Source organism: Physeter macrocephalus, chromosome 1 (genome assembly GCF_002837175.3).
Source record: "Physeter macrocephalus isolate SW-GA chromosome 1, ASM283717v5, whole genome shotgun sequence".
In the NCBI taxonomy this organism is placed as follows: domain Eukaryota; kingdom Metazoa; phylum Chordata; class Mammalia; order Artiodactyla; family Physeteridae; genus Physeter; species Physeter macrocephalus.
The window spans coordinates 34,860,575-34,874,444 of record NC_041214.2 but is presented as its reverse complement, the minus strand read 5'-3'; the positions used below and the strand labels follow the sequence as shown (position 1 = coordinate 34,874,444).

The 13,870-nt window shown below is 40.4% G+C and overlaps 1 protein-coding gene and 1 non-coding gene across 2 annotated transcripts in view; one reads left to right on the top strand and one right to left on the bottom strand.

Moving 5' to 3' along the window:
* Nucleotides 1–13,870, top strand: part of TMEM108 (transmembrane protein 108) — a 381,281-nt gene that overhangs the window by 106,246 nt on the left and 261,165 nt on the right. The gene's annotated exons all lie outside the window — the stretch shown is intronic.
* On the bottom strand, nt 2,926–3,032 carry LOC112067056 (U6 spliceosomal RNA). The gene has a single exon (XR_002893057.1). It is a non-coding gene; the product is annotated as a U6 spliceosomal RNA (small nuclear RNA).

Here is a 13,870-nt window from a genome sequence, read left to right as displayed (position 1 = left end):
CCCGTCTTGCTAGTTGTTTGGCATAGGGTGTCCAGCACTGTAGCTTGCTGGTCATTGAGTGAAGCTGGGTCTTGGTGTTGAGATGGAGATCTCTGTGAGATTTTCACCATTTGATATTACGTGGAGCTGGGAGGTCTCTTGTGGACCAGTGTCCTGAAGTTGGTTCTCCCACCTCAGAGGCGCAGCCTTGACGCCTGGCTGGAGCACCAAGAGCCTTTAATCCACAAGGCTCAGAAGAAAAGGGAGAGAAAATAGAAAGAAAGAAATGGGATAAAATAAAGTAGGATAAAATAAAATAATTAAAATAAAAAATCATTATTAAGATGAAAAATTTTAAAAAGTAAAAAAAAAAAAATGCGACGGTCAGAACCCTAGGAGAAATGGTGAAAGCAAAGCTATACAGACAAAGTCTCACACAGAAGCATACACATACACACTCACAAAAAGAGAAAAAGGGGAAAATAATAATATATCTTGCTCCCAAAGTCCACCTCCTCAATTTGGGATGATTTGTTGTCTACTGAGGTATTCCACAGATACAGGGTACATCACGTTTATTGTGGAGCTTTAATCTGATGCTTCTGAGGCTGCTGGGAGAGATTTCCCTTTCTCTTCTTTGTTTGCACAACTCCTGGGGTTCAGCTTTGGATTTGGCCCCGCCTCTGCATGTAGGTCGCTTGAGGGCGTCTCCTTTTCGCTCAGACAGGACGGGGTTAAAGGAGCAGGTGATTCGGGGGTTCTGGCTCACTCAGGCCGGGGGGAGGGAGGGGTGTGGATGTGGGGCGAGCCTGAAGTGGTAGAGGCCAGTGTGACGTTGCACCAGCCCGAGGGGTGCCGTGCGTTCTCCTGGGGAAGTGGTCCCTGTATCCTGGGACCCTGCCAGTGGCGGGCTGCACAGGCTCCTGGGAGGGGAGGTTTGGAGAGTGACCTGTGCTCGCGCACAGGCTTCTTGGTGGCAGCAGCAGCAGCGTTAACATCTCATGCCCGCCTCTGGTGTCCGCGCTGATAGCTGCGGCTTGCGCCCATTTCTGGAGCTCCTTTATGCGGCGCGCTTACTCCCCTCTCCTCACGCACCAGGAAACAGAGGCAAGAAAAAAGTCTCTTGTCTCTTCGGCAGCTCCCGCCTGTCTCTGGAGCTCCTTTAAGCGGCATGCTTAATCCCCTCTCCTCGTGCACCAGGAAGCAAAGAGGGAAGAAAAAGTCTCTTGCCTCTTCGCCAGCTCCAGACTTCTCCCAGACTCCCTCCCGGCTAGCCGTGGTGCACTAACCCCTTCAGGCTGTGTTCACACAGCCAACCCCAGTCCTCTCCCTGGGATCCGACCTTCGAAGCCCAAGCTTCAGCTCCCAGCCCCCATCCGTCCTGCGGGTGAGCAGACAAGCCTCTCGGGCTGGTGAGTGCCAGTTGGCACCGATCCTCTGTGTGGGGATCTCTCTGCTTTGCCCTCCGCACCCTGTTACTGCACTCTCCTCCATGGCTCCGGAGCTCCCCACTCTGTCACCTGCAGTCTCCGCCCGTGTAGGGACTTCTAGTGTGTGGAAACCTTTCCTTCTTCACAGCTCCCTTCCACTGGTGCAGGTCCTGTCCCTATTCTTTTGTCTCTGTTTATTCTTTTTTCTTTTGCCCTACCCAGGTACGTGGGGAGTTTCTTGCCTTTTGGGAGGTCTGAGTTCTTCTGCCAGCGTTCAGTGGGTGTTCTATAGGAGCGGTTCCACATGTAGATGTATTTCTGATGTATCTGTGGGGAGGAAGGTGATCTCCGCATCTTACTTTTCCATCAACTTCTCCCAAAGCCTCTAAGGTCATTATTTATATGTATGTTCCTATTGCCGTTTTCTTAATTGTTTTGGATTTGTTTTTGAATGTCTTTTTTCTTTCTCTTTTGTTCTCTTCTTCTGTGATTTGATGTCTATCTTTAGTGAAGCGTTTGGATTGCTTTTTCTTTTTTTTGTGTGTATCTATTGTAGATTTTTGGTTTGTGGTTCCCATGAGGCTTTGATATAGCAATCTATATATAAGCAAGATTGTTTTAAGTTGGTGGTCTTTTAATTTCAAATGCCTTTCCAATATCCTGCATTTGTACTCTCCTCATGATTGCTGGTTTTGATATCAAATTTCTTTGTGTATGATTTCCTACCTTTATCTTTTCCTTTACCAATGAGCTTCCCCATTTGTAATTTTCTTGATTCTATTTGTGGCCTTTTCTTTTCTGACTAGAGAAGTTCCTTCAGGATTTGTTGTAATGCTGGTTTGGTATTGCTGAATTCTGTTAGCTTTTGCTTGTCTGTAAAACTTCTGATTTCTCCTTTGAATTTGAAAGAGAGTCTTGCTGGGTAGAGTATTCTTGGTTATAGCTTTTTCCCTTTCATCACTTTAAATATGTCATGCCACTCCCTTTTGGCCTGCAGATTTTTTGCTGAAAAATCAGCTTATAACCTTATGGGGGTTCTCTTATACGTTATTTGTTGCTTTTCCCTTGTTCCTGTTATTATTATTATTTTTTGTCTTTAATTTTTATCAGTTTTATTAATATGTGTCTCAGCATGTTCCTCCTTGGGTTTATCTTGTATGGGACTCTCTGTGCTTCCTGGACTTGATTGAATGTTTCCTTTCTCATGTTAGGGAAGTTTTTGGCTATAATCTCTTCAAATATTTTCTCAGTCCCTTTTGCTCTCTCTTCTCCTTCTGGGACCCCTATCATGCGAATGTTGGTGTGTTTAATGTTGTCCCAGAGGTCTCTGAGACTGTCTTCATTTCTTTTCATTCTTTTTTTCTGTTCTGTGGCAGTGATTTTCACCATTCTGTCTTCCAGCTCACTTATTCGTTCTTCTCCGTTAGTTATTTTGCTATTGATTCCTTCTAGTGTATTTTTCATTCCAGTTATTGTATTGTTCATTGCTGTTTGTTCTTTAAACCTTCTCTTTGTTAAAAATATTGAACACTTCATGAATTTGCGTGTCATCCTTATGCAGGGACCATGCTAATCTTCTCTTTATTGTTCCAATTTTAGTATATGTGCTGCTGAAGTGACCACATCTGTTCCTTTTGTCTTTTCTTGCTCTCTTTGTTTATTGTTTGACTTTCTTTAGTGATTACATTTATATTTATTTCTCTTTCTCTTTTTTGTATTTACTGTAGGTTTTTGCTTTGTGGTTACTGTGAGGCTTACATATAATAACTTACACTCTGTTTTAAGTTGATAACAACTTAAGTGTGTTCCCACTTTAAAATCATTTTTACTTACTGTCCCCCTACATGTTTTATGTTTTTGATGTCATATTTTTACATCTGTTTATTTTGTGTATCCCATAACTAATTATTTTAAACATAGTTACATTTACTACTTTTGTCTTTTAACCTTTATGCTAGCTTTATAAGTAATTATTACCTTTACTATATATTTACTTTTCCAGTGAGATTTATTCTTTCATATGTGATCTTGTTACTAATTAACTCCCTTTTGAGTCTGTTTTTTCACCTATAAAATGGTATGGTAGTGTCTTCATCATAGGAGCTAAATTTATGTATGAAATGTATGTGAGGCTGCTTTGTAAATTATCAGCTACTTTATAAGTTTATTTTATTATAAAGTGGAAATATCCTTTCATATCCAGTTTTTGTCACTCTGCCTTTCTGTTTATCTAGTAATCACATATACGTATAGATGGCACTGAGAAGATTGCTTTAAAATTACTTATTATATTGTTTTATTAATATGTATTATATTATTACCTATTTTATTATTTTACTACTATCTGAATGTTTGACTTCTATGTAGAATTTATTTATAGTTTGACATCATTTAGTAATTATCCAGAGACGCAGACATGGTTTACTGTTACTTTTTTATGACTAGATCTATTAGTAAAGGAAATAAGCCTCACCATATCCATTACTCTGTGCGGATGCTACTATTAACTCATCCATGACTTTATAAAGAGCTAGCCGTGGATTCCCAGTGTAAGAATATTTACTTTAGGTTTCTTACCTCAACCTTCTGGTTTTAATTTGATTCAGTCTGAGAAGGGTGAAGTAAATCAAGGACAGAGCAGGCCTGCTTTGTGAGTTTGGATTGAAAAAATGAGAAATTCAGCCTAGACACTTACCAGTGGGAATATGTGATGTAATCAATAAAATGGTGAAGGGTTACGATTTGTTCAGTACCCCAAAGGAGTCCTCTTTAAAACTATAAATATGCATTAGACTTAGATTCCCCTATCTAGTCCATCAACGATGAAACCAGGAAGTAATTTTTTTCTAATACTTTTCTGATTATAGCAGTAATATGTGAGTTGGAAGAAATCTAGAAAGTACACTTGAGCTCAGTAAAGAAAATAAAAACCCTGTGACACCACTTCATAGAGATCACTGTTGTTATTTATAACCATAATCACTGTGAATAGCCTTAAAAGCTTTGTTTTGTGTGTGTTTATACCTATATCTAGATATCATATGTAGTTGTGTATATAGCTTTTGATTTGCAAAATTGAAATCATAGTGTTTTTATTACCTTAATTAAAAATATTTCCTCATTGTCACATGCATGTATGTGAAATATTCACTATTTAGATGAACCATAATTTATCTCTGCCCTACTTTTGGACATTCTAAGTTGGCTCCTAGTTTTTGCTCTTATATGTAATGGGGGAATGAAAATAGTCTTATATGTAAAAATTGGTGTGAAATTTGCTAATTATTTTATGTGGACAGGACCTAAAAATGGAATGTTTGGGTCAAAATTACATATAGTTTTAAGGATTTTTGAACCATATGCCAGATGTTGTCCATAAGAGTCCAATGAGAGCTCCTGTTGCCATACCACTTCACCGTTGTCTTACCAGCTCACCAGGTACTGTTTACTATATGCACTGACTGCAAATTATGTTCCTCTCACTATCCCAGCCTTAGTTAAAGCCTCATCATTTCTTCACAGGTTCACTTCAACAGCCTCTAGTCTTGACTCTCCAAAGCATTCTCCATGTTTACATGATCTTTCTCAACCAGGAATCTTATCACATCAATGGCTTCTCTATAGTCTGTATGTGAACCTACATATTCCAGCATGTGTGCAGAGCTTGTGGTTGCATTGCCACAGCCTCTCTAGCCTCATCTGTAGATACTTGCCCACTTACAGTCTTGCCTTCAGTCCTCTTAAATTATGGTGGAAGCCTTCTGATCTGAGACATGATTTTTTAATAAAAAATATTGGTTAAAATAGGGAGACATAAACATGATATATTAAAAATGTTTATTATAACTTAAAACATATGTTCACATTTGTTCATCAGTCTTTTGATGTAGGGCCAAAGCCTTTCCCTTGAATGTGGCTCCACTCATCAAAGTACCTCATCAGTTTTCTTGTATAACCACATCCATAATATGTAACTTATGAGTTCCAGTTTGAGTTTCCTTCAAGTAGAATGAATAAAAGAGCAGAATCTTGTAGGTTGTTAAGGTGTATCTTCCAGTCTTTTATGGCTATCTCACTCACTTGAAATTTGACAGTAATTTTTTGGCAGCTAGTTTTTTTGAGTCTTTCTGAAAGATTCAACCTAGTTTTCTTAGAAACAATAATTCTTTTGGTTCACACTCATATTTCATTGGCTTATATAATATTTAATTAAATTACACAATGTTTAATTAAATTAATTAGACTCCAAGGCCAAGCACAACTGACATATACATGTCGGGAGCCAATATAAGTGACCCTTTGCGACCATATCCCTCAACTGGGGTGAGGCATCAAGTGCCCTGGTCTACTGGAGAGAATCCATCAGTATTGGGCTTGAGTGTCAGTATCCCTTTCAGAGAGGATGGAGAGTGTTAATTCAGGAGTGAGTTCAGTAGAAGTCAGTGAAAGAAGTTTTTCACTGACAGTTTTTCACTGTGTTTACAGCTCCTTAAGTAAGTTATAGCCTCTCCCTTCTTTATTTTTGGCCTGTTATTTGCACTCAGATCCTTACAAATTGAATTTTGGTATCATGGCTTCTTCCAGAAAACTTTTCTTCATAGACCCTCGCCTTCCAGATAGTTGTTCCCCCTATTTGCTCACTTAGTGCCACATGCTATAGGTTAAAGTATCCCTATATTCAACTGTGAGCCCAGTGAGACCAGGGCCATGTCATTTATCTCTGATTCCATGGTCTTGACTTTTAGAAAGTATTGGATAAGTGAATTTGATTTTGTTTTTTCAGGAAGGTGGGACAATTTGAAAAATATAAATACATATCCTCATTATTAAGATATGTTTAATGTTTCTGAAATTTGAATAGGACTTATAATAAATGTGTTTGTTTATAACCTCAGTAGCTGTTATTGAATTGATGGTGTATCTTAACATCAAAGCAATGAAACTGGGTTAAAAAAGCGAGATCACTTCAGGGACAACAGTATTCTTCCATAACCACCCCTCCATGCTGCTGTCAATCTGTGTTCTGGGCCAATGCAGCATTTCTTTCTGACGTCTAAGTTCTAAGGGTGGCTCAAGGTGGGGATGCTGTGCAGCCCGTGGGTAAGAACGCGAAGACTGGAGTCAGAGTGCCTAGGTTCAGATCTTGGCCCTGCCTCATACTCTGTGCCCTCAGACAAGTCAGGGCCTCGCTTTTCTCGTCTATAAAATGGAGTAAGTCATAACTTTTAAATGATCCATAAAAGCCACTTAGAGCTGCTTGGCACATTCTGTGCCTTCAAGATAAGTTAATGGTTGCTATTGCTATTATTGTGATACCAAAGAATTCATAAAAGTGATCCTATAAATAGTATAATCACAGAAGGATTTATAAAAATGCTTTCATAAATAGTAGCATCCCTTCTAAATCCTGACTGCAAGGAATTCAAAGAGGAAATACTAGGTGGGTAGATATTTGAATCTGGAATCTACCATTTACCAGCTGTAACATTCTAGACTATTTTCTTAACATCTCTTAGTCTTGATTTCTCTACCTGTAAAATAGAGATAATGACAATGCAAGACTCAGAGGGTTATTATGGATATTAAATTATAGGATGAATGTAAAATATGGCTCTTGGAAGATAATAACTGCTTGTTAAATGGTATCTATCTCTGGCAGTTATAATCAGTCACAGATTTGGTATGCAAAATAGAACTTTATTTGTTTATAACTGAATTTTCTCACCTCTTGAGCCTCCATTTTCTCCATTGGCAGGAAATGAAATCTTGCCAATTTAATGGTAAATTCAGAGACTTCCAGACACTTCCCCTCAATCTCTAGTTTGAGTAAATACTTAGTTGATTTGGGATTCTTTCCTTTTGCCTTTTACTTTACTTCTCCCTTAGGGTGAGGTTCTGGGGATTAGGTGTTATTCTGAGATCTGTGACACTTCCATTCAGATATAGGGTTTCCAATGGTGTTAGCTCCGCTGAGTGCACAGCTGAAAGTTGTCATTCTGCCTCCTGGCCCCAGACCCTGCTGATACCTCTGGTTCCTTGGAGCCTGGTGCACCTGCTTCATCTCTGATACTTTGAGGGAAATTCTTGTTTCTCCATCACCTCACTGGAGAGTGCAGACCTGTACAGTGGCCCCCATGCATGTCCATGCTCCCCCTGTGCTGCCATGGCTCTTCCATCCCTCCAGACCCTGCTGGGTGCTGAGTTTCTCTCAGCTTCTGAACTCACCTGGGGTTTCTTTTACTTCGTCCCCCGTCTACATGGGCTTGCCTCAGAGTGCAGATGGGGAGAGAAAGGCTCTATTTCCTTCTCAGAAACCCATAACGATATTTAACTCTTATTCTTTGCATTAGTTTTCTATTGCTGCCATAACAAATCACTGGACTTTTAACAGTTCAAAACACCACACATTTATTGTCTCACAGTTCTGTAGGTTAGAAGTCTACGGTGACTTGGCTGACTTCTCAGACTTGGGTTTCACGAGGCCAAAATCAAGGTTCACTTCAGGCTTACCAGGTTGTTAGAAGAATCCAGTTTCTTGCCTTTGTAGGACTGAAATCCCCATTTCCTTGCTGAATGTCAACTGGGGGTTGTTTTCAGCTTCTTGTGGCCACCCACTTTCCTTGGTTCATGGCTCCCTTCTTTCATCTTCAAAGCCAGCAATGGTGGGTTGAGTCCTTCTCACATTTTGAATCTCTCTGACCTCCCCTTCTGTCTCATCTTTTCTGCCTTCCTTTTTCCATGCATCTCTCTGACTCTTCTGACTCAGGTGATTACTTTGGACCCACCTTGGTAATATCCCTGTCTTAAGGTCAGCTGATGAGTAACCTTTATCCATTTGTGAAGTCCCTTCAGAGCAGTACCTAGATTAATGGCTGGATTAGTAACCAGGAACAGGAAATGTCGGTACATCTTTAGAATTCTGCCTGTAACACTCTTACCCCAAATCTCCCTTGACTCTCCTCTGTCAGTGGAAGGATAAACTGGCTAGGCATGTATTCCTCAAAAATCATCACTTATCCTAGGAGCTCAGCTTTTGATATCTAATAAATGTTCCAAAGTGCCAAACTATTTTTTCTATCATAGGCTTCAAGATGCTTTGGATGTCTAGCACTAAAATTAACCTTTCTCTCTGTTACATCATGAGTATCCCATGGACAGTGTGTACAGAAAGGCCTTCCTGTCTCTTTGGATGGTGGTTAAAGGATAAAGACATGCCAGTTTGGTTAATCAAACATATATCAACTATTCTGTAGACAGTGGTATGAGAGATTCTAACCTCAAGGAATTTATAACCTAGTAGGGGTGAGTTTCATTTAAATAAATACTTATAATAAATGCATAATGTGAGAAGACTGTAGGAATACACATGGTACTGTCAGAACCTAGAGGAGGAGGCTGGGACTTTCAATTGAGAGGTGAAGGTTTAAGAAACAGTGTGTATAGGCAGGCCTAGAAGAAAAGTGGTGGCTGAGAAATGATTTTACATGCTTGCAATCTGCGAAGTATTTTTCTATACTGAATTTCATTTAGTAATCACAGTTACTTTTTGCAGTAGGGATTGTAGTATTTGTGTTACAGATATAGGAGGTAAGGCTGAGAAACTTGCTTGAAATCAGATTCCATCTCTGACTGAGATTGAACCCTTGATCTAACTCCAGATCATGTGCTTTTTTACTAATCACATTAAGATGAGTGTGGGGGGGGAGGGGGGGGGGCTGGGGAGGAGGAGGGGCAAACCACGTGGCGAGAACTGGGTAAGCAAAGGTAGTGAGGTGGCTAATATAATCGGGGGGAGATGAGTGTGGGGGGGGGGGGCTGGGGAGGAGGAGGGGCAAACCACGTGGCGAGAACTGGGTAAGCAAAGGTAGTGAGGTGGCTAATATGGTGTGTACAGTAACTAGCCTTCAATAGCCTCTTATGATCCCCACCTATGGGTATTGACATCTTTGTATAGTCCCCCGCCAAACTGGATTGGGCTAGCCTGTGAAACCAATAGGATATTACAAATGATGATGTGTGATTCTGAGGCTAGGTCAAAACAGACCTCGTAGCTTGCAGCTGGCTTTCCTGAGTCTCTTGCTCTGAAGGGAAACAGCTACCATGCCCTAAGAGACCAGCGTCCCTCTGGGGAGGTCCATGTGGCAAGGCCATAGGAAAGCCATGTTGGCAGCAGGTCTTCCAGTCCCAGTCAGGTCTTCAGATGACTACATCCCTGTGGGAGACCCTGAACTAGAATCAGCCAGTTAAACTGCTGTCATATTCCTGACCCACAGAAACCGTTGTGAGGTATTTATTGTTGTTTTAAGCTACCAGGTTTTGGGCTAACTTGTTTCACAGTAATAGGTAACTAATACAGCATAGGTTTTAAAAGAGTAAGTAATTAATCTTATTTAAATAGTGTTGAACAGATTGTAAGAAACCTGCCCTGCAGTCTAAGAACCTTAGTGTTTATTCTGTAAGCATGAGGGAGACACTGAAGGGTTTCTAACAGAAGAGCGCTTAGAAAAATAGAATATTGGAGGGTCTCTTACGTATGGAATATTTACAAATTAACTGACTTCCTTGCCATTTGGGCCTGGAAAGCAGTCACGGAGGAGTTAAACATTTTCTAAATACTTCCGTCTCATCTTTTTCTGAGTCTGAAAATCTGTATCTCACTCTTTGAGTCCTAGGAATCATATATTATTTTTATTTTTCTAATTAGTGGAGAGCTTCCTACTTCCAGCATTCCTGCAAGGCTAGCATGAGCCCCTGAAAGACAAAATGTCTTGTCCTAAGAGTGTGCTAGAGGCAGACCCATGGGTCACCACCAGAAGAAAGTGTACGTGGTGTGAGCATGTGATTAGATTTCAGTGAAACACAGGCACAGGGAAAAGTGTGTAGTAGAAACTCTGATCTGGAACCTCTGTTCTCTGGCCTTCTGGTGCAGTCACATCCTGGGTTAGCTCTGCCTGAAGCTTGGGGGCAGAATGATACAGTAGAAAGAACAGTATATTAGAGAGTCTGAAGAGGAAAGTGCGAGTTCTCACTGTGCCACTGACAAGCTGTGTGATCCTGGGCAAATATCGAATCCCCTGGGTCTCAGTATCTCTGCCTGTAAAATGAGGAAGGGTTGGATTAGGTGATTCCCAAGGTTCATCCTAATTACAGCGTTCCATGACTTAGGATTCCTTTTATGTGATATCTCCATCAAAACTGGGAGAGTTCAGAGTGATAATCTGACTATTTCTAAAGGGAATAGGACAAGTACCATAACCAAAAATGTTCCTTGGAAACTTTTGTATTGTTATTAGACACAATGTGTATCCGTTTGCTTAGTTTTCTTTGTAACATGAGAATTCCTTTGTAATTATAAGAATTACTTAATTTCTAAAAGTTTTGATTTCCCACCATAGAGGTTATGGTGGGGAAAATTAGAAATGCTGCCTGCCATTCATGTGTTAACAATACATAAGTCAGTAAGCGAGTCTGTGCCATAGATATTGTTCACTGTGATTTCTATTCTGTTTAATAATTGCAATTGATAATTGTGATTTATACCATCATCTTTAACACCTTGCAGGAGGTGCGGCCCCCTGCCTACTAATCTAGACTGATCTTAGTTTTGGTGCAACATTAGTATGTAATAGGATGCTTGGAAATTGCAGTTTGTAGCTATTACAGATTTTTTTTTCAGGATTGGTAAGTGAAGACACCCCTTACAGAACCCTACAGGGTAATGAAATCGATTAATTAATCACAAATCGTGTATTTTAGCTTCCATTGTAATTGTAAATCTTTTTCACCAAGGCTGTTTTGCCCACTCTTTTTTCTTTCTCCTTTTTCCCCCATCCATCTCTCAGAAGACTGGTGAAAATGCAACCAGGTAAGCAAGCAGATAAATGAAAATGAAGAAAATCAAGTGGCCTAGATGTTTTAAGAGCTATATAAACTCAAATTCTGGTGATTCTGGAGTTTATCTGAGTGTGGGGAGGGAAGGGGAGGGAGGTAGGTCACCAGGTACAGTAGCTTGCCCTGTTTGAGCATGTAACCCCAACTTCAGACACTGGCAGACAGGATGACAAGCAGAAATAAATAGTTGGTGCTGGGTGTATGAAAGGAAGTATTTTCACATCAGCCCTTCCACTGTGGGCCCTATTTACACACTCCAATAGGTTATTTTTTTCTTTTTCTACACTCCTTTCATTCTAAGAGGATTACACCCTCCATTGCTTTCGGTCCACAAATCCTCCAATGCCATTTGATTGGCATGTTTGTGACATTTTTGTTTGGATCAGGATTTGACCATACCTCTGGTGGTCTGAGGAGGTGGCAAGTGTTGCTGGGTGGCCAGAATAGCCAGAGGGTGGTGTGAATTCATTGCTAAATTGTAGAACAGTGCCAGAAGGATGCTGGGATTCTTCTTCTTTTATTCTTTTCAAAACTCTGACTTGAAACAGATACAAACTCCAGAACTTACTGAAGCAAAACTCTATCTCCTAAGGCTGTGGTTTTTAAACTTGAGTTACCAACCCAGAAACGCAGACTTTCTGATTCAGTAAGTATGAAATAAGGCCTGATAATCTGCATTTCTAACAAGTTTCCCGGTGTTGCGGATACTGCTGGTCCCATTTTGGGAACTGCTGTCTTAAAGTTTCTCCCAACCTGGAGCAATTGGAAATCAGGCTACAGTCCCCCCAGGGTTTCTCAATTCTCTCACTCCTTTGAGGCCAGCTTGGCTCTGCCCCACTGTCCCTTGGGTCTGGGGTCATGGGTGTGTGTTCATATCCTGTCCTTCAGACCCAGAGTGTCCCAGACAGCTGAGAACTCTGGGACACCCAACCATCTGAATTTCTGAACACAGTATAAAACCAGAGATTTGGCACAGAAGTTGTGATCCCCCGTGACCTTAGGAACATTGTCATTTAATCTTGAAAATAACACTCTAGGTGGGGAGCATTCTCACTTTTTTCTATGAGGAATTGAAACTGAAGAAGTTGAAATTACTTGCCCAGAAGTAAATTGCTGAACTGGTGTTTGAACCCAGGATTATGGCTTCAGTGCCTGATTTTCCTTTACCTACGTCTCTGTTTCTCCTGGGTTCCATTTTGACCTCTTTCCTCATTTTTATGTAGCCAAGATTACAAAGACTCTCTTTAATTAGGGTTTGAATTATGACTTACATATATATATGTGTATATTTATGTATATGTGATTATATATACACACACACATGCTCCTTGCTTCATTTTTATTATTTTGCATGTGTTTGTAGTATAGTATATAATATGCATCCTTGAAGTTGCCCTAAAGCAGTTTAGGAACTGGGCAAGGAATACGTATATACCCCTAAGTCTAGTGAACTCGTGCACATACACATTACTCATCCAAACACGAACTGGCTTTTCCTCCATGCCTCACATTAGGTCTAAGAAAATCTGTCTCTTTGGTTGCCATTGACTCATACTAAGTTCCAGCCATGCCCTTGATTGCCATCAGTAAATGGAGTGAAAACTGCCTTCGCTGCCCTGCCCTCCTCGCATTATCCTCAGTACTTCACCATAAAGGAGGAGATTTAAGTCATCGTTTAGTTCTGGTGGGAGAGAGTTGGCAGGTCTGTATTGACAGATCCACTCTGTTGGAAAACAAGAACAAGCCCTGAGGGCTTTGAGGGTGTGTCTGCAGTGAGAGTCTACATACTTTGTCCACATTAATAGCAATGCAGGGATTTTTTCCTTTCCTAAAGAAAACAGCTCTTTTTCCACTGAGGGGTGGACCAGAGGAACAAACAAAAAACAAAAATTCTGGCGTCTCCTGTTGAAGGCTGTAGTGAACAAGGACCTGGTTTACAGGAAGAATGGTGATAAGAAGGAAAAATTGGTGGTCGTAGGTACCCCCAGGAACAAAATGACTGGAAAATACAAAACCACTTGTTTTTATTTTTAAGTTTACTTGTGGAAGTGGGTGTTGGAAAGGTTGCAGCTTGTGAGTTATTGTAAGTGGTGGAAGGAGGGTTGTTTGAAATCTGAAAGGAAATTGTAACAGCCAATGTGAATGGGTGGCCTGTATAACTAGGTACCTGGTGGGTGTTAGAGGTATGTGCACACTAGTGGATATACTTCGGTTCAGCTGTGTGTGGGTTTCTGCAGTCTCCTAGTGTTCCTTCTGGCTGAAATTGCTCACAAGCAAACAAAAAATTTGCATTATGCTCAAATTGTTTCCTAGTATACCAATTGCATTGAAACAAATTTGTGTTTTCAGACAAGCAGTATAGTACAACCGACTTTACACGTCACTTCTCAGAGGATTCCCTGTTTCCCTTGTTATTAGAATACTTGATGGCCTTCAGTGAGATGAGGGTTATGTGAGGACGGCTCTCTTTTTTTTTTTTTTAATTTTTTAATTTATTTTTTTATTTTTTATTTTTTTAACATCTTTATTGGAGTATAACTGTTTTACAATAGTGTGTTAGCTTCTCCTTT